This window comes from Hypanus sabinus, chromosome 4 (genome assembly GCF_030144855.1).
Source record: "Hypanus sabinus isolate sHypSab1 chromosome 4, sHypSab1.hap1, whole genome shotgun sequence".
NCBI classification, from domain to species: domain Eukaryota; kingdom Metazoa; phylum Chordata; class Chondrichthyes; order Myliobatiformes; family Dasyatidae; genus Hypanus; species Hypanus sabinus.
The window spans coordinates 39,028,566-39,048,520 of NC_082709.1; the positions used below are offsets into that span (position 1 = coordinate 39,028,566).

Below are 19,955 nucleotides of genomic sequence, written 5' to 3' on the forward strand. Positions count from 1 at the left end.
TGGCCAGTCTCTGAACAGTATATTGAGCAAGATCTATCGTATCAGAATCAATATTAGTACCAATCACCAACTTTATTTGCAGCTGGAATTCGCTTCAAACAAGGTGGGAGGAGGCACACTCAACTCTCACACAGATCAATTGAAAGAAGCAAAATCAATACATCGGATTTAGCCCTCACAGCCTGCTAGTCTTTTGGGATAGTTAATGTATGATATTTTGAAAACAATAAATTTACGACAAATAGGCCAATTTCCAGAAGAAATAATTGTTAAAAATCTTGTTTGAGTTCCTTTTGCCAATATTATAGAATTATTTTTATTAATCTAGAGCTTTATGGCGGGGTAGCAAAACTTCTTACATACGAATTTCAAAAGCATAAATAGATGCACTAGTTAAGTGGACTATTTATCAGTATGTTGTTTTTTTAAAAATAGCTAATCAGTACGGATTCTCACTTTGTAATGCACCACCCTGCATTACAAATGCCCACCTTACTTGATTCTTTCTGTTGTGCAGTCCCACAGACATGTGCGACCTCAGTACAAGTTGAGTGAATGGGTTGTTTCTCTCCTTTATATGAGTGCTAATTCGCAAAGCATATTTTAGTAATGATATAATCTGCCAAGAGTTTAACTTTGATAAAGACAGAATTAAAATAGTTATTGGGGAAATATATCACTGAAGAAAAATATCAGCGCTTTATAAATGGTGAAATATAAATACTCTGCATTTCAATTAGTTTCTATTTATACTTAAAACGACACACCGCATCAAATATTACACTGGGTAAAATGCTTCAGACAATCTAAACACAAATAGCAAATCATTATGATCTGGAATAGTGTTTAGATATAATTGTTTTATCTTTATGATTGATTGTGTATACTATCATCTGTAAGATTAGACATTTTCATCCGAACGTATATAACGAGTCACTTGAGTTTGCAATTTCATTTTCGTTGTTATAATGAAATCAAGAAATATATAAGAGGCAGCTTGGATTTTTATTACAATTACATAACAAGATTTGAGAAAGATTATCTCATTCCCTGTTTAGAGAAACCTTTTCTTCGAATTCTCTTTTAGATGCCTTATCAGAACATTGACCCGCGTTAGAAGTGAGCATTCAGGACCTTTTTTTTTGGGGTAGCATCATACTTCGTGTGCATAACAAACCACAACTTGCAGTGTTATAGGATTACTTACGCACATTTCCGTCCATCCTGGGTTATCCTCAAAACCACCTCAGGTTTTCAAACACCCAAGAAAATATAAACATATTATAAATATAAACATATATAAATATAAAATCTGACCTACTTGAAATGATCATTACACACAAATATTATTTCAGGATTGATGTATACAGACAGGGTGAGCAACATTTCATTCAGATAACTATGTGTCTTGAGGGCAATGAAACAATAAAAGTTATATCTGTATATCACCATGAAATTAATCTATTACAATTCAATATACAGTTGTTAATTTGCTTCATATAATAATTAACGTTATAATGTTGAGAATCAGAATGCCATTACCTGAAATGCAAATAAAATTGATGATTATGATTTTTAAAAGAGGCCTAAAGCGTCATTGCCTAGAACTTCTTTGCAAATGCACAATCCACAAAGAGGTGGGTAATTATTTCATCATATCATAGCTATCCCAAATGTGCATTGGGAATGAAAGACCAATTCTGTGGCAAGGATCGGACATGAAGGGATCCTCTCGCTGCCAGCCAAGTGAGATTTTAGGTCTTAGTATTTATTGGTGAGCTCTGATGGTGAGGTGGTCTGCCAAATGGTTGTAACAGACTGCTTAGGGAATCATTCCACAAGCTCTGTTATGTCCTTCCACATTGCCTACAAGATGTTCTGTGCTAATCATAGCCTGTTGGATTTTTTGAGCAAGTTTCAAAGGAAATTTATTATCAAAGCACATATACAATTCTGATTCATTTTCTTGCAGGCGTACACAGTGAATGCAAGATGCACATTAGAATCAATGGAAGACTGCATCCAACAGGACAGGCAAACACCAATGTGCAAAGGACAACAACTATGCAAATATGAAAGAGAGAAAAAAAAACAAATATCTTTGAAGAGTTCTTGAAAGTGAGTCCATAGTTTGTGGGAACAGTTTAGTGATGGAACAAGTGAAATTTAGTTAAGTTATCTCCTCTGGTTTAAAAGCCTGATGGTTGAGAGATAGTAATTATTCCTGAACCTGTTGGTGTGGGTCCTGACTCTCCTGTATGTTCTTACTCATGGTAGCAGTGAATAAAAAGTATGGCCTGGATAATGGGGTCCTCAATGATGGATGCTGCTTTGATGAGAAAGCACGCCATGTAGATATGCTCAATGGTGGGGAGGGTTTTACCCATGATGGAATGGGCCGTATTCTTTACTTTTTGTAGGGTTTTATGTTCAAGGCAATTGATGTTTGCATCCCAGGCCATGATGCAACCAGTCAATATACTCCCCACCATACATCAAAGTTTTAGATATCATGCCAAATCTTTCCAACCTTCTAAAAAAGGAGAGGTACTTTTGTGGTTTCTTCATAATTGCACTTACGTGCTTGGTCCAGTGCAGATCCTCTGAGATGATAACACAGAGGAATTTAAAGTTGCTGATCCTCTCCACCTCTGATCCCCCAGTGAGGACTGGTTCATAGACCTCTGGTTTCCTTCTCCTGAAGTCAAAAATCAGCTCCTTGATTTTGTTGACATTGAGTGAGAGGTGGTTGTGGACCCTTCAGCCATATTTTCAATCTCCCTGCTACATGCTGATTTTTTACCTTTGATTGGGCCAATGACAATGGTGTCATCAGCAACCTTAAATATGGCACTGGAACTGTGCTTGTCCTCACAGTCATAAGTATAAATCAAAGAGAGCAGGGGACAAAGCACACAGTCTTATGGTGCACCTATGTTGATGGAGATTGTGGAGGAGATGTTGTTGCCAATTCAAACTGTCTGAGGTCTACAAGTGAAGAATTCACTTGCTCAAAGAGGCCAGGCAGCATCTATGGAAAAGAGTAAACAGTTGACATTTTGGGCTGAGACCCTTTGTCAGGACTGGAAAAAAAGGATGTGGTCAGAGTCAAAAGGTGGGGGTAGGGGAGGACAAAGTAGAAGGTAGTTACAAAGAATTATGTGCTGGATGCAGTGGCTAGTCAGGAGGCAGGTGAATATTCTCCATAACTTCTGCCACATCCAACAGGATCCCACCACCAACACATCTTCCCCTCCTCTCCCCACTTTCTGCTTTCATCAGGGATCGCTCCCGATGTGACTCCTTTGTTCATTCATTCCTCTCTATTGATCTCCTCCTGGCACTTATCCTTGCAAGTGGAACAATTGCTACACCTGCCCCTACACCTCCTCCCTTACTACCATTCAGGACACTAAACAGTTCTTCCAGGTGAGGCAACACTTCACCAGTGAGTCTGTTGGGGTCATTTACTGTGTTTGGTGTTCCTAGTGTGGCCTCCTGTATATTGGTGAGATCTGACGTAGATTGGGAGACCGCTTTGTTGAGCACCTAGGCTCCATCTGCCAGAAAAAGCGGGATCTCCCAGTGGCCACACATTTTAATTCCAATTCCCATTCCCATTCCCATATGTTCTTCCATGGCCTCCTCCACTGTCATGTTGAGGCCACACTCAGGTTGGAGGAAAAACGCCTTATATAATCCATCTGGGTAGCTTACAACTAGATGGCACGAACATAGATTTCTCAAACTTCCGGTAATGTGGTAATGCCCCACCCCACCCTTCACCATTCTCCATCCCCTTTTCCCTCTCTCACTTTATCTCCTTGCATACCCATCACCAACCTCTGGTGCTCCTCCACCCTTTTCTTTCTTCCATGGCCTTCTGTCTCTTTCACCAGACAACTTCCCAGCTCCTTACTTCATCCCTTCCCCTCCCGGTTTCACCTATCACCTTGTGTTTCTCTATCCCCTCCCTACCTTTTAAATCTACTCCTCATCTTTTTTCTCCAATCCTGCTGAAAGGTCACGACCCGAAACATTGGCTGTACTCTTTTTCATAGATGCTGTCTGATCTGCTGAGTTCCTCCAGCATTTTGTGTGTGTGTTCATTAGAATTTTCAGTTCATTTATTGTTTGACATTTGAGAGGAGTTATGCACAAATTCATAAATTTGGTTAAATACAAAGAACTGTGATAAAACATCCATGATCGTGAGACATTACAGAAAATTCTAAGGTTGTGATGTTACTTAAATACAAATTCTGGCTATAAATGTATGAAAGCAATTAAACAAATAAGATGTGTTAAATTGTCAGATAGTTTGCTGACTGAGAAACATAGTAAATAGTTGCAGAAGGCCAGCAATCTGGAACTTGACTGCAGTAAAATGGCAGTAAAATTAAATCTAGGATTGTTTCAATAGGAGTGGAAAATGGAATATAAAGTGGAAAATCTCATGGCATAACTTCATAGAACATTGGTCAGATAATATCTGCTTGTCTGGCAAATCATACGAAAGTCTTTTCTGTTCCTTGGGTACAAATCAGAAAACCAAATGTTCTAAGGATCTACCAATTGAGCTGAAGCACTCTAGCTTGTCTATTTTGGGCGCTCATCGAGAGATCAGAAGTAGAAAAGGTGAGCACTTACAAGTTCCTGGATGTCAACATCTCTGAGGATCTATCCTAGGCCCAATGTATAGGTGCAATTACAAAGAAAGCATGACAGTGGCTATGTTTCATTAGAAGTTTGAGGAGTATTAGTACATCATCAAAGACATTCACAAATTTCCACAAACGTACCGTGGAGAGCATTCTAACTGGCTGCATCACTGTCTAGTAAAGAGGGCCCTCTACACAGGACTGGAAAAAGGCTGCAGAAAGTTATAAACTCAGCCAGCTCTATCATGGGTACTAACCTCCCCAGCATCAAGGAAACCTTCAAAAGACAATGCCTCAAAAAGGTATCATCTGTCATTAAGGATCCCCATCACCTAGTACATACCCTTTTCTGATTGCTACCATGAATGAGGAGGTACAGGAACCTGAAGACACACATTCAGTGTGTCAGGAACAATTTCTTCCCTTCTGCCATCAGATTCCTGAATGGGCAATGAACCTATGAACACTACCTCAGTATATTTCTCCTCTCTTTCTACAAACATACAATACTTATTTAATTTTATTTTATTTTAATATATGTTTCTTATTGTAATTTATTGTTTTCATTATTATGTGTTGCTACAAATTTCATGACATATGTCAGTGATATTAAACATCATTCTGATTCTGAACAATTCACTGAAACTAAAAGTCACAATGCTGGAATAGTGTACTATTTCAAAAAGCGAAGTAAACTCTGCATGTGTATCATAATAGAACAGAACTGTAGCAGATATCAGTTTCCTGTGTGCCTGTCTTCTCAGAGAACTAACTTGAATACTGTGGATATTTAACCAACAATCACATTAGCCACAGTCATCACACACAAAATGATGGTGGAACACAGCAGGCCAGGCAGCATCTATAAGGAGAAGCATTGTCGACGTTTCTGGCCGAGACCCTTTGTCAGGTCGTGAGTCCTGACAAAGCGACTCAGCCCAAAACGTTGACAGAGCTTCTCCCTATAGATGCTGCCTGGCCTGCTGTGTTCCACCAGAATTTTTTGTGTGTGTTGTTTGAATTTCCAGCATCTGCAGATTTCCTCGTGTTTGCTCTTTAAAGCCACAGTCATAAATGGATTGCATAATTGTACAATGCTCCAGGCCTTAAGGGATTATGGTGCTTAGGTGGCCGGGGGCATATAAGCACTGAGAGAGCCCATCAAATGAACAGCTTCATTTGGAATGGTTCATGTGCAAGGCCATGATTTGCAAAGTGGGAGTGTAGAGGAACAAAGTTTGATAGAATAGATCAGAAGCAATCATTCAGCATGCTAGAAATTTGAATTGTTTCCTTAGGAGACTCAGTGACATGGTCACTAAGCAGCTGTTACAAGAATCAATTCTAAGGAATAATATAAACCTGTAATTAAAAATGTATAGATTAATTAGGAACAGTCAGCATGAATTTGTGAAGGGCAGATACTGTCCAACTAACTGACTTGCTTTGTGGAGAACTAACGAGGGGGGTTAATGAGAAAAATGTGTTGAACTAATCTGCATAGATCCTAGCAAGAGTTTTGGCAAGGTCCCAATGCAGGCTGGTCAAAAATGAGAGAGTAGCAAATTGAAAATGAGATTAGCTCAAGAACAAAGTATAGATATGTGTAGATATTCTTACGACAGTATGTCACTTTCCTTTGGGATTTCATGGGGATCAGTACTCTGTCCCTCCTTTTTGAAACATATGTACATTAATGATTTATGCTTAAATCTAGGGTCCATAATAAAGAGATTTATTGCAGATAGTCAGGTCAATTGGGCAGAAAGATGGAATTCAGTCCAGCAAAATGGAGTCTACTGAGTGGCATCAAGCTAAAAATGGACCTTTAAGCACATTCCACAGGAAGTTAGATGGACAGAACAGATCATTAAGGTGTTAAAAGGGTGAGGCAGGGATGGTACACTGGAACTGTTAGACCAGACCTATTGCACCATAAATTGTTCTGAATGTCTCTCTGCAGGAGGGGTATATTTACCCTGCCGAGGATGCAGAAGAGTTTAAAATGATGTTCCCAGGACCAGAGGGAATATTGCATGGATTAACTGTGGTTTTCTTTGGAACACAGGATGCTGATATGAGACTTCTTTGCACATTTTAAAATTATAAGGGATTTTGATAATGTAAGTAGAAAGAAAAACTATTTCTTTCAACAGAGGATAAAAAAACCTAATGAAATATATTTAGAAGGACTAGAGGGGAAATAAGGAAAACCTATTTTTCCTAGAAGGTGGTGGGTGACTGAAACTCACTGCCTGATGACCTATAGACCTGATGCTGGAAGCTGGCATTAGACTAGTTAGCACTTTTTTTGCCTAACTGGCACACACAAAGTGGGTTGAAAGGTCACCTTCTGTGTTTCAACTCTTCTATGGTTCTCAGTGAAAGAGTGATGTTCCTTATTCCTTCCATTGAAGGAAACTCACAGGAGCATTGGTAACCAGGACAGTGATTTGTCCATGCAAGAACTGATAACCCCAAAGAATTCAGAGGTTTGTAGTCTATCTGTCTGGTTATATGAAAATTACAAGGAAAATAGTGGGCAGAAGCACTGAGAAAAAACAGAATAGCTAGGAGAAGGAAGAACTTGAAAGGACACTATTGCTACATCATTTGTGGAGTCAACAATTCCACCTAATTGATCTCTTCTTCCTCCTCCATTCACTGATTGTACATTCCAAAGAGCAGCTCCATTCTCAACCTTGTATCAGTGTCTGCTTGAATCACAAATAATCAAATCAGAATGGTTGAGTGCTGTCACAAGAAGTTCACATTCAAGGTCAGCAAGAATAGGCGAGTCAGGAGAACACAAACCAGTACTGACTGAGGGCTCAGTAGTGGAAAAGATGAGCAGCTTCATGTTCCTGGATGTTGGTATCTCAGAAGATCCATCCAACATCTCAGAGGATCTGTCTTGATGCAACACATTGATGCAATCATGAAGAAGGTACACTAGTATCTCTGCTTTATTAGTAGCTTGAGGAGTTTTACTACGTCACCAAAAAGTTTTGAAAATTTCTACAGGTGTGCAGTGGAGAGCATTCTGATTGGATACATCACATCCTGGTACGAAGACTAATATGCAGGGTTGCAAGAGGCTACAGAGGATTGTATGTTTGTAGATTCAACCAGTTCATAACCCTCCCTGTCATAAAGGACTTCTTCAAGAGGCAGTACCTCAAGAAGAAAGCATCTATCATTAAAAATCCTCAACATCTGCGACATGCCCTTTTCACGTTATTACCATCCCAATGGAAGAACAGGGCCTGAAGACCCACACTCACCATTTTAAGAACAGCTTCTTCTCTTCCACCATCAAATTTCTGAACTGCCCATGAACCCATTAACACTATCTCATTAACAAGAGAAAATCTGCAGATGCTAGTAATCCAAGCAACACAATAGAAAATGCTGGAGGAAATCAGCAGGCCAGGCAGCAGCTATGGTAAAGAGTAAGTTGTTGACGTTTCAGGCCAAAACCCTTCATCAGGACTGGAGAAAAGAAGATGAGAAGTCAGATGAGAACACTATCCCATTATATGACTTTGCATTATTTATTTTGTAGCTTATATTGTTTTTATGTCCTATGCTCCACTTCTAAAATAAAACAACAATTTTCACAATATATGGCAGTGATAATAAACCGATTCTGATTCTAGAAATGCTAATTGGATGAGCCATCTCACCATCACAGACCCAATCTTTAGCCAGTTTGAATCAAGAAGAAAAGGTTATGGGACTTGACAATCAGCTGTGTGCAGAAGGCTTGTTTTCTGGGACTAGCTGCATTTCCAACCTATCTATACAATTACAACAATGGAAACTTACTCAGTGATATCACGTCAACATAAAGGATTAATAAATTGAATTGTCCTAGGGTAGGTCAACCTCCCCGTCAACTACTCTCAATCCCAAAGTGCTGGAAGGAATCATCAACAGCACCATCAAATGACACATAACCTACCAACAACCTGTCCAAAATTGCTCAGTTTGGGTACATTGAGGACCTCTCAACTCCTGATTTCTACACAATCTTGATCCAAATGGATTATAAAGCTGATTGACTTCTTAAGATGAATTGCAAATGGCTGCCTTTGTCAGCATTTGATAGAGTGCAACAAGATGAACTTTGATAAAACCAAGACAGAGACTCAAGAAGGACTACAGATGCTGGAAATCTGAATCAATAAACATAAAATGCTGGAGGAAATCAACAGTTCGGGCCACACCTATGGAGGGAACTGAACAGACACTGACACCTGATGAAGGATGCTAAATATTAACTATTCATTTCCCTCTGTAAATGCTGTCTGATATTCTGAGTTCCTCCAGTATTTAGTGTATGTTGATCTGCTAAAACCAAAGTCAACAAGAGTCAGGAGAATGGCCCTTAAAAGATTGCAGTAGTGTCCAGTTCAAAGGACGGTTGTTGTGGTTTTTGGGTGCCAATCAACAGTTTTCAAATCTGAAACACCTTTAGATACTACATAATTTACTCTCAGTCAGGAAGTTACAAATGGATTTTGCTATTGATTTTATAGTGCTTGTTCCCGTTGATGGTAAGCAGAAACAGGCAAGTGTGAATAATAAGTGGCAAACCCCACCCTAAATTATGTCAATAGTGGGAAAAAGCATGACTCAAACAAATATTTAGAAACATAATTTTTTATTTCAAAAATAAACTTTATTCATTATACTAGAAGCAAGAAATACAGAAAATATGGATTTCCTTACATGTATAATGTCTTCTGGTGCATAATGCAATAAATTTACAGGCGCATACATTTGATTTCTCAGCATAGAGCATGTACAAGGTACCATTGCCATTCACATGGCCTCTTGGGACAAAACAAACTTCAAGAGTTTGAGAGGCTTCTAACAGTGCTTAGATTTTCAATGTCTAGGGCAGAAGGGCCTTAGATTGCAGAGTTTCCCCACAAAGTCTTTGTGTTTGCTGCACTAAACTCTGGTGCATGCAACCTGGAAAGTGCCATTTAGAAGCATTCTCTTCTGGACAGCTCATTGTAATGAAGATCAAAACATTTTAGACAAACGAAAGAGCAAACCAAATTGAAGATTAGATTATTGTTGTATGCAATAAGGAGGAATGAAATTCCTTTTTTATGTTGAGTTTACAGAGCAAACAGTACACATGGTAACAATAAATGTAATAATAAACTTGATAACTGGTGCAATACAGCAGAACGGTACAAAGACTGTAGAGCAACGTGAAGCAGTGTTTTAAAAAAGCTACAGTGGTAAAAATGGACAAGGAGAGTTAAAATTATGAGAATTTGTCAGTAGCACTGGGAAGGGAGTATGAAAAAAAGTGATTGGTTCAAAATGGGAAAGAAGCTGTTCTTAAGTCTGAATGTGCAGGCTTTCAAGCTCCTGTATCTGCTTCAGAATGTAGCAGGAAAGGAAATAGCCAGAGTAGGAGGTATCCTTGAATATACTACAAGCCCTGCTGAAGCAATGTACTCTGAAGGTGAACTGGATGCAAGTAATAAATGTACAATAGTCAGGGCTATATTTACCACACTGGAGGTTCATCGGCCAAAACAAAAGCAGTTGCTCATATTCCAACTGCACTTAATTTCTGCCTTAATATGCATCCCCGGAAACAGCCATAGATATAAAAGTCCTCTTACACAATTGTTCAGGACGAACTCCATCAGGAGAAGGCAGGTATTGGGTCCACTTTTCCGCTGTTGTCAGGAGACTTGTGCTTCAGATGTGTTCCATCTCGGATCCCAGAATCAAACTGATGGGTGTTTGCCACAGTGGAGGAGTGGAAGATGGGCCACACCTGTGTCAAGTACAGCAACAAAGAGAGCACCTCGCACCTAATGCCTGCCATTGAGAAGGGCCACCCGCTCCCACGTCCCAATTTTCCTTTAAAAATTGCCTATTTGCTCCAGCTAATTCTTGTTTCACACTTCGGCTACTCTAAACTTCATCTTATGCACCTTTGGGTAGTCAGTCCTAATGGTAAAGGAGACAGTGACACATTGGACCAGTTGCAAAGTGCATGGCCTTACTCTTTCTGCTGTTGACACTGGCCCCTGATGCCAATTCAGACTGGTTGTAGATGCTGTGGACTGACCTTGCATCCAAGCTGATAACAGTGATGTTGTGCTTATACATAGGGGGACTTTAATCTGAGTGCTCCCTCTACCTGGCATCATCACTCTTCTTGTGCCATCTTCTTCCTGATGGATTCAGCAAAGGGTTCTGGCCAGCACACAAACAAGATGGGGAAGAATAGATTACTTACTCCATAGACGATGGCAAAATTATCTCCTTTCCACCCATTGATTTGAACTGCACTACTTATGTCTGCATAGAGCACTTGGATCCAATTCCTGATTCCCTTCCCAAAGCCCGTTTCGGAGAGCACATGTTTTGTGAGTGATATCCTGTCAAAGGCCTTTCTCCTAGTCAAAGCTGACCAAAAAAATGTCCGTTCTCCTGTTCTGCAAATAGGCAGGAGTATCCCTGAGCAGTGCAAGGCTGTCGGGGATCTCCTTGCCAGATACAGTATTGATTTGGTCTGGGTGGATCACTTCTGCCAGAACAGACTTGATCCAATTGGCAAAGACCCTGGACAGGATGCTGGAATCCATATTCAACAATGGCTGCATGTTTATTTAATTATTAAGTGATAAATTACAGAATAGTCTCCTCTGGCCTTTCGAGTCACACTGCCCAGCACCCCCCCCCCCTCCCCGCCTCGACAACCCTGATTTAGCCCTAACCCAATCACAGGACAACTTACAATGAACAATTAACCTACCTGGTACATCTTTGGACTGTGGAAGGAAACTGGAGCAACCGGGGAAAACACATGCATTCCAGGAGAAATACAGAGATTCCTTAAAGAGGAGGCAGGGATTGAACTTCGAACTCTCATGTCCTGATCTGCGATAGTGTTGCGCTAACCGATATGCCACCATGGCCCTCTCCGCAGCTGTCTCTGTGGCAATGAATTCCAGATTCACTACCCTCTGGCTAAAATAATCCCTCTTAACCTCTGTTCTAAATGGACATCCCTCTATTCTGAGGCTGTGCCCTCTGGTCCTAGGATCCCCACTATAGGAAACATCCTCTCCGCAACCACTTTATCTGTCTAGGTCTTTCAACTTTCAATAGGTTTCAATGAGATCCCCCCTCATTCTTTTAAGCTCCAATGACTACAGGTCCAAAGTCATCAAACACCCCTCATATGTTAACCCTCACATTTCCAGAATGATTCTCATGAACCTCCTCTGGACCCTCTTCAATGCCAGTACCTCTTTTTAGATAAGGGGCCCAAAACTGCTCACAATATTCCCGAATGAGGTCTGAAAAATGTCTTACAAAGCCTGAGCATTACACCCTTGATTTTATGTTCTAGTCCTCTGGAAATGAATGCTATGATTGCATTTTCCTTCCTTATCACTGACTCAATCTGCAAGTTAACCATTAGCAAATTCTGCCCGAGGACTCCCAAGTCTTCAGGACTTCTGATTTTTGAATTTTCTCCCTGTTTAGGCAATAGTCTATGCTTTCAATCCTTCTACCAAAGCGCATGACCATACACTTCCCTATACTATATTCTATTTGTCACTCATTTGCCCATTCTGCCAATCCAAGTCCTTTGCACTATTGCACTTTGAAAGGACAAACCAAGGTAGAATATACAAGGTAAATGGTAGGGCACTGAGGAATGCAGTAGAACAAACGGATCTGGGAATACAGATACAAAATTCCCTAAAAGTGGCGTCACAGGTAGATAGGGTCGTAAAGAGAGCTTTTGGTACATTGGCCTTTATAAATAAAAGTATTGAGTTTAAGAGTTGGAATGTTATAGTGAGGTTGTATAAGGCATTGGTGAGGCCGAATTTGGAGTATTGTGTGCAGTTTTGGTCACCAAATTATAGGAAAGATATTAATAATAAGGTTGAAAGAGTGCAGAGAAGGTTTACAAGGATGTTGCCAGGACTTGAGAAACTGAGTTACAGAGAAAGGTTGAATAGGTTAGGACTTTATTCCCTGGAGCATAGAAGAATGAGGGGAGATTTGTTAGAGGTATATAAAATTATGATGGGTATGGATAGAGTGAATGCAAGCAGGCTTTTCCCACTGAGGCTAGGGGAGAAAAAAAGCCAGAGGACATGGGATAAGGGTGAAGGAGGAAAAATTTAAAGGGAACATTAAGGGAGTCTTCACACAGGGAGTGGTTGAAGTGTGAAGTCCTGCCAGATGAAGTGATAAATGTGGACTCACTTTTAACATTTAAGAAAAACTTGGACAGATACATGGATGAGAAGTGTATGGAGGGATATGGGCCAGGTGCAGGTCAGTGGGACTAGGCAGAAAAATGGTTCAGCACAGCCAAGGGCCAAAAGGCCTGTTTCTGTGCCGTAATGTTCTATGGTTCTGCAGACTTCCTGCTTCTTCAACTCCACCTATCTTTGCATTGTCTGCAAACCTGGCCACAAAGCCATCAATTCTGTCATCCAAATTATTGACATGTAATTCGAAAAGAAGCGTTCCCAACACCAAACGTTCCAAACTAGTGACCAGATTGGCACTAGTCACCAGCAGCCAATGGGAAAAGGTCCCCTTTATTCCAACTTTTTGTCTCCTGCCAATCTTCCATCCATGCTAATATCTTTCCTGGAATACCATGGGCCCCCATGTTGGTAAGTGGCCTCCAGTGTGGCATCTTGTCAAAGGCTTTTTGAAAATGCAAGTAAATAACATTCACTGACTCTCCTTTGCCTATCCTGCTTGTTATTTCCTCAAAGAATTCTAAGAGATTGTCAGAGGAGATTTCCCCTTAAGGAAGGGGTTCCCATTCTTTTTTTTTACGCCATGGCCCAATACTGTTAAGCAACGAGTCTGTGGACCCCAGATTGGAAACCTCTGCCTTAAGGAAACCATGCTGACTTTGGCCTATTTTATTATGTGCCTCCCAGTACCCCAAAACCTGGTCCTCAAAAGTGGTCTTCAACATCTTCCCAACTATTGAATTCAGGCGAACTTACCTATAATTTCCATTCTTCTGCCTCCCCACATTCTTGAACAGTGGAGTGACATTTCCTTAAACCTCTATCTTGCTTTCTGAACACCTTTGAAGATGAAGAACCTTTTCATATTCTTGGTTGCTACCAACCAGTGTGTTGGGGAGTCACGGAGAAAGATTATGGTTCTCCAAATGTGTTGTGCCTTTTTGGTTCTTGATTTATTATATTAAAATAAGATTTATTCATTATAAATAAACACACACACACACACACACACACATAAACCATGCAATGCCTTTTCATTTTACATTAATAGTCAATGCTTTCAGTACGGTTCTATTACAGACCTACACAGAAATAGCACTGCAGCCACAAAGGTGGGCCCTGTTTTTGATTCTTGGTGCACATCATATCATATGGGGCAAACAATTTGTTTTATCGGCACTTCATCCACCACACAACAATCAAAATCCTCCACCATATTTAGCACATAGTGCAGCAACTTTCCAGTTATTCAGACTTAACATCTCTCGAGCCCGTGATCTCTATCACCTGAATGATAAAGGCAACAAGCGCCTGGGCATAAACACCATGTCACCAACATTAATCAACATCGTATACCTTCTTATCTAACAATAGACAGGGAGGACACTCGCCACACACATCGGCGATTCGTAAGCTCGCCATCATATTCGTAAATATAATCACAGACGTGTATAAATGGTGGACCATGAGTTAGAAATTCTGTGAATGAAAATGATAAAGAGATGGTCTCCTAATATAGAAAACGGCCAGGAGATGGCAGTCGGTGGCTGTAAATCGCGAACATGCTTTCAAGAGTACACATTTAATTTCCCGTTTGCAAAAATATATGTTTCCTAAGTAAACAAAGCATCGCAAAACAAAATTTAAATCAGCGCGAAACTAGTTCTTCGCGTTAGAAACTAGGGAATATATTTTCTCATCAAGAAACATCACCAAAGATCGCCTGAGAACCAGCGGTCACAAATGACACAACCCAACAAACAACGGAAACAGCAATTTCATTTCAATCATTCTTCGGAAATACTCAACTCAAGGCTGCAAGCCAGCACACACTTATTTTGGAAGGTAAAGAATGAAACGTTTTGCGATGTATTTTCAAATGACATTCGGACACGCAGGTCTCGGGTTTGTGAGCTTCTGGCGCGCCTGGGAGTTTGAAGATCTGTCTAAGCAAAATATCGATACAACAGGCACTGGGAAGAACCGCCGCCTTTTAGCGGGAGGGAGGGAGAGGGAGAGGGAGAGAGAGAGAGAAAGAGAGAGGGAGAGAGAGAGAGCGGGAGAGGAAGGGAGGAGGAGAGAAAGAGAGGAGAGAAAGAGAGGGGGAGAGAGAGAGAAAGAGGGAGAGAGCGAGAGAGAGAGAGAGAGGGGAAGGGAGAGAGGAGAGAGAGAGAGAGAGAAAAGCTACATTCCGAATAGTGACAGTATAAGTCACCAGCAATGTGAAGAAAATCGGATACTTAAAGCGCCCAAGAAGATTAATGTCTGGCAATAATCTTTGCAATTAGTAATGACCATCATAAATCATTAGTTCGTGGCTTTCATGGTGAGTGATGACTGTTCACTTTAATATATGACAGCTTTAACAGCGATAGTGAATTTTGTGCATAATTCTTTAGGCGTTTATTTTGTACGCGTCTTATTGCTAATAATTAGTTATTGCTTTTTGCATCGTGACAATATTAATTAATTTCTTGTAATTTCGATTTTTTATATGGGATAAAGCAGTCTACTTTTGTACCTGTGTTGATAAATGCTAGCCGCTGACAGGTTGTAACAGTTACCGAATGTTTGTACATTATATTGAAATTGTTCCAAGTAAAGACTATTTCCCTTTTTAATTTTATGGAATAATAGTTATTCGCGTGTTTTTTTGCAGATAAAATTGCCCATACTCTGGCAAAATGACAATTAACTAATGAGGTTTCACAAAAAGGTAAAAGCATACGGTACAGCAGAATTTTCAAAAATCTGCATTGCTGTAAACAGGACAGGGAGCTTTTCACCGATGAAAATCCGCGAGCGAGCACTGAAGACCAGATGAGGTACTAAAAAATATTACGGATTTGCAACAATTTGCTCCATGTTGATTGCATTATGGGCTGTTTTAAATCAAAACACAAGTACTCGGTGCAGAACGCCAGCACCGCAGAGCAAGCGGACGGCAAGAGGTGTGGCGAGACTGAGATGATGATTGTGGGGCCCAGTTCCGTGGAGATCCGCGAGGACTCGCTACTGGTGAACGCTGCGCTGCTGAATTACGCACAGCGCCTCTCTGAGGATATAGTTCACACGGCAGTGAAACAGTGGATGGAAATAGAGAGTCGATACAGGGACATTCCTTATATCGAAAGTGATGCACCCTGAGTCACAAGCATTGGCGGCACCTAACAGTGTGCGTGGCTGGGTGGGGCAGGACTTCCCACATCCGACGCTGTAAGTCTGAGGGCCGTCACTGCAAAACGTGTATTCTTCCTTGGACCGTTAAAATTGTGGGAAACGCGCGCGTGAAAAGTGACCAAGAACAGAAACAATAAACAGCAAAATCATCTTTTTTTAATGCACCAAGTTGCTGTAGACATTTGCTTTTCGCCAAGTGTACTGAGATTTTATTTCCTTCACAGCACTCCCACACACGATGGCGTGCGTCCTGCTTATTTGTTTGCATTGGAAGCTGGACAGGTTTTTTAAAAAGTTTTCTGGATTAATTAAAGTAAAACCTGGCATAATTACTAAACTTGCTTTATCGTTCTCGCGGAAGGAAAGAGGTAGAAGCGCTTGAGTGAAATAGCGATACGTTTTGAGACTATTTTGTATAAAAATGCGATATTGATTTCAAACAAATAACATGCGTTTCGGAAAATGTAAAGTTGTTGATTAGGGTACAAACGCAGTGCTGAAAATATCATAAACGGTGTTCCCACGGATACAATGTTGAGAGTAGAAACTAAATTGGCAGCATAAGGATATTGTTTACAGGATTCCATGCCAAATTACTATTTAAAGAAATTGAGATTTTAATGTCCCAGTTTTCATGGGAGAATCGAAATGCTACAGAAGAACAACGTCGCAAAAGTGAAAGTAGCTTCAAATAAAAAATTAAGGAATTCAGGGGCGGGGGGACATATCTGCCAAGGGTCCTCAATCACGTCCTTTTGCGACATCTGAAGCAACTTTGCATTTTCGCTAGCTGGAACAAATGAGATTAAGTGACTAAAACCGTTGTGTAAAATCTTAAAATACAACTAGAATTAAACTTATCACAGACATAATAATCCTTTTATTAATTCGGCGCATGTAAGTGGCAAAATACAGTTCCTGTATTCAGGTTGTCTCAACTCACCGGAACACTTAACAGAGCATCGTGTCTGCGTGTCAATATAAAACCACAGTAGCATTCTTCGGGCCATTTCATATAGATTAAGGTGAGATCAAAGATCCCTTATTACATTAGTGTTTTCTTGTTCACCCATTATTTTCATCTAGAAACCTAAAAATTACATACGCCTATTTATTTACGTAATGCCTATTTTCAAGGTATGGTAATAACATTAAGCTGATAAAAATACCAGAAAGAAAAAATCACTGATTAATATTGCTTTATTTTTCTCTGGAGTTTTAAAAGCTACAGAATTGTTTTTGAATTGTACCACTCTTGTGGGCAAATACAATTGCCAAAATTTTGCAAAAACCAGTATCTCACGGTAATCAATGGAAGTTTTAGTTTTGGATATCCAGTCTCTCTACAGAAGTTGACTAACTTAATATTTCTAGCACGTTCAGTGTCTGTTCCATACTCTTCATTGTATGAAATTAAAATCTTGATCTGGAAAGGCATTTGGACCTTTAGGATAGTCTCTGGTGATGCTGAACGCTGAGTACTGTAGTCAAGTGTGCAAATAGAGCGAGTCCCAGTATCGGTCTGGAACCTACTAACTTCAAACTCGAAGATGAGAATCATGCCAATACACCAAGATTGATCTAATAATATGTCACACTGTGTTATCATTACTGACATATCATTAGAGACTATAGTCATTTGAAATTCAAGGCAGTCATACAAAAAAATTAAGATAAACGAATCAGGACTCCACTCTGGATCCAAGCTACGCAGAATTATTTTAAGTTTGACGTTAATTTCCATTAAATAATATTACTGAATCCAACACAAATCAATTTGATTTGATTTAACTTTGCTGTAAGCAGCTTTTTCCAAGCACTGCCTGTTTGGGGTTCTGCTCAGAGTTAGCCAGTAAAAAGTATTTGGTGAAGAAATGGCAGCCTCTTTAGATGCCCATGTCTGCATACTTGAAATCAACTTCCATTCAAGATAACCCCATTAATGTTTTGCAAAATGTTTCTCCTTTTCAGCAATTCCCAGCTAAATAACTGGCATCAGAAATCCAAACAAAATATACTAAAAGTTAAAGGGACATGGGCCAAAGAGTGTTTCCATCCTGCAGTATTCAATGACTCTGACACCAAAATATCACATTTAGTCTTTCTGTTCCAGTCCAACTGAACTAAAGTCTGTAACTTTACTGCCTTGATTAGGTAGTTTTCTCATGTGAGACAAGCAGGAAGCGCAAAAACCACTTAATATCTACCACTGTAAAATTTAGTATGGCTGCACAGTGTAAGGGAAAGTGTTTAGATCATTATGGATTGAAATCTTGAAACCTAAAGAGCAAATCATTCACTTGCCTTAGATATTAGCTTTGCTTTGTGGCTAAGTTTTGCCATTTGCCTGATTGCTAATGATTTAAAATCAATCTTAAAGCACTGCACGGAGAATGAGAAGAAAGCCATGGACACAAACAGAATCAGTGTAAAGGAAACATCAGAGATTCTGGTTATCAGAGGCAAATTGTTCAAGGGTTTGAAACTCTTCACCTGGATGTCTACTCTTTCTATCCACCTTTGTATTCCAACCGCAAAATTCCCCTCCTCCCCACACACAATCCTGTAAAGTGGATGAGATTTTTCTGAAGGAAGAATTCAAACTTTGAGGACTTACTCTGCTGTGTATCTTACAATACATAAACTAAAAATGCAAACCGTTTCTTTTGGCAATTCACTCCCTCTCCAGCACATAGTGAAAAGGGTAAAGGATGATAATTTAGGAAACATACAGCCAACTTGCACTCAGCAGATCCCTGCATTCTGCAACATATCATAACCAAACCATATCATAACTTGAAGTCCAGCACTCTAGGGATAACTCTGCTGCTTTTCTTTTAGTCCTATGTTTTTTACTTATCCAAGGAAGCAGCTAGTGCTTCAGTTCACAAATTAGTCCATACAACATTACCTACACTGGTATTTCCTCAGTACTATACCTGTGTTAACCTGATCTTTTGTGCTCAGGTGAATGATTAATCTCTCTTGCTACAGTCAAAGTTTATTATGTGAGGCATAAATATTTATTCAGAACCAGATTTATTCAACATTGTTATGCCACAGCAGGTCATTTAGGTCATCAAAATTCATGCCAACTCTTCATGGAGCAATAGAGGTAGTCTCAATTCTCAGTTCTTTTCCAAAACTTCTGCAGGTTATGTTATGTCAACTCCCTATACAAGTCCCTTTAAAAGCCTTGACTCAATATAAGATAAGTTTTTCTTCACATCCTCCCTCTGTTTTTTTTATCAGTTTAAACCTGGTCATTAAACCACACACTTAATGGAGGCAGCTTGTCATGTTTCACCCTATTTGAACCCATCGTGAGCTTATGCACCAAATCAAATCTCCTTCCAATTTTGTTTGCTTAGAGGAGAACTCTTGTTCAAATTGAATCCTGTCTCGTAAATATAGTATAACAATATGACCTAAAAACTGAAAAGTAAACATTAAGCAGTACACCTTTAGTCTACTTTGACATTCAGGTTTTTGAATCAGATGATTAATCAGTTTGCTCCACAAATTTTGCCAGTTGTTTTGCTAGGTATTTTATGAAAATTCTTTTTTGCACTTTAAAGGTATGCCCACAAAATAATTTCAAGTTAAACACATATAACACTTGCATGGACCAAAATCAAATTCAGTCAAAGCCGAAAAGTCGATCACCCCAGTTTTGTCTTGTTTGCAAGAGGAGCTGTCCTCTTCATTCATTGTCTATTTTTTGGAAATACTAATGTAAACAATTTGCTTTAGACCAGCAGCAAATAATTTAAACATTAGAAATGAAAAAACTCAAAATGACACATTGTTTGAAAGAATCTCAGATAGTTCAGCTATT

At 39.7% G+C, this 19,955-nt stretch overlaps 1 long non-coding RNA gene across 2 annotated transcripts in view; it reads left to right on the plus strand.

Moving 5' to 3' along the window:
• Positions 1-14,790: 14,790 nt before the first annotated feature.
• The window catches only part of LOC132392674 (uncharacterized), a 40,185-nt gene continuing 35,020 nt past the window's right edge, over positions 14,791-19,955 (plus strand). For both annotated transcript variants that reach the window (XR_009511618.1, XR_009511617.1), the window contains exon 1: positions 14,791-15,263. This is a non-coding gene — a long non-coding RNA (uncharacterized LOC132392674). The remainder of the gene's footprint in view (positions 15,264-19,955) is intronic.